The sequence below is a fragment of the Tupaia chinensis genome, unplaced genomic scaffold (assembly GCF_000334495.1).
Source record: "Tupaia chinensis unplaced genomic scaffold, TupChi_1.0 Scaffold000570_1, whole genome shotgun sequence".
Lineage (NCBI taxonomy): Eukaryota > Metazoa > Chordata > Mammalia > Scandentia > Tupaiidae > Tupaia > Tupaia belangeri.
Window position 1 is genome coordinate 1,183,320 of NW_006160084.1, and position 1,701 is coordinate 1,185,020.

A 1,701-nucleotide genomic window follows, 5' to 3' on the forward strand; every position below is an offset into this window, starting at 1 on the left:
GAAAATCGAGAAGTTGCATATTGCCCAAGAACTCAGATCCAAATGCAAATTGAGCTCTTGTGAGCCTCAGTTCTATAAGCCAGTGTCTCACATTCCTGTCCTCAAACCTGTCCTCGATTCTGTGCTGCCATTTACTCTCCACATCCTATGCCAGGCACTCTGCTAAACCGTGACAAGCTCGTCACGTCTGAAGTTGCCCAGCTCCCATGAGATATGTCGCATGGTTATGTCCATTCCACAGATGGGAAAACTGCAGTGCAGAGGTGTTGGGTAACTCTACGACATGAAGCATAGACATGCTTTGCTACGAGATGCCCTATTCCCTTTAAAAGACCCTGATGGGGCCAGCCAGGTGGCTTGGTAGTTAAGGCAGCCAGATCCCACATGGTTGGCTGCATGCATGGTTCAGCCCAGTAGGCCTGACAATTTGAAAACCACCTGGTGCATGTACATGAATTCCCCAAATCCCAAGAGAACAGAGGAGAGAGGATTGTGGTATGACTATGCCCCAGGGGTAAATGCTTTCTCTCTCGCTCTCTCTCTCTCTCTCTCTGGCAAGTGCACATGACCTATCACAAATTAAAAAAATAAGTGTCCTGGTGGCATACTGCTTCACAGCATGGCTAGATATGATAGAAAAAGAAAAGGCAAGTGTCAACCTGTGTAGATCTCTTCCCATACCCTTAAGATGGTTAAGGGTTAAGTCAGCAGGTGCTATAGTGCTTCCCAAAAATCAGGCAATGCTATCAGAGCTTCACAAGTATTAATTTATTCAGTCCTCACAGAAATAGCCCTGAGACTCAGCTATTATTGTGATGATGTCATTTTACACAGTAGGAAATGAAGACATAGGGAAGACAGAGCTCTGGCTCCGGGGGTCTCTACCTCTGCTCGTTTGGGGGCTGTGTGTGTGTGTATGTGCGCGTGTGCGCATGTATGCACGCGTGAGCACACAAGTTAGAGGAGAGATGGGGCCAGCAGGTGGCATGGAGATTAAGGCAGGCACTGGACTCCCACATAGGAGATCAGATTTTCAAGTCCCAGACCCAGTGGCTTGAAAATCATGCTGGGTGGGTATGCGTGCATGCCCAGAACGGCAAGAGGACAATGGAGGAGAAGGGATTGTGGTGTGGCCATCCCCCTGTGGGATGAATTTTTACTTTCCTTCTTTCTGTCTCTTGCTGGCACATGTCCCATAGAAAAAAACCTTTAAAAATAAAAAAGATAAATTAGAGGGGAAGGTGACAAACAATAGTATCTGTATTCTGCCTCCTAGAATTTAGAACCACAACACCTCTTTCAAAGAAAAAAAAAGTATATATCTCTATCTATCTATCTATCTATTTTTGTTGTGATTTTCAAGTCACCAGGTCTGTGACTCGAACTGTAGTTGCCCATGTGGGAATCCAGTACCTTAACCACCGTACCACCTGTTGAACGTCATAACACCTCTTAATGGTTCATTTGAACCAGCAGCCTAATTTCTGCTACAGTCCTCTCTGTTTGTCACTCTGAATTTAAGACATTGAAAAGTTCTGTTAAAATGCAAATATCTTACCCTTGAGAGGAAAATCTATTAAACCACTATTTAAGGTTTTTCATGAAGCAGTTTTCTTGAATGGGTTTTTTTGTTTGTTTGTTTTGTTTTTTTAGTTTTGTCAGAGTACACAATAACTGGGAAGAAAAGGGGGGAGGCAAGAG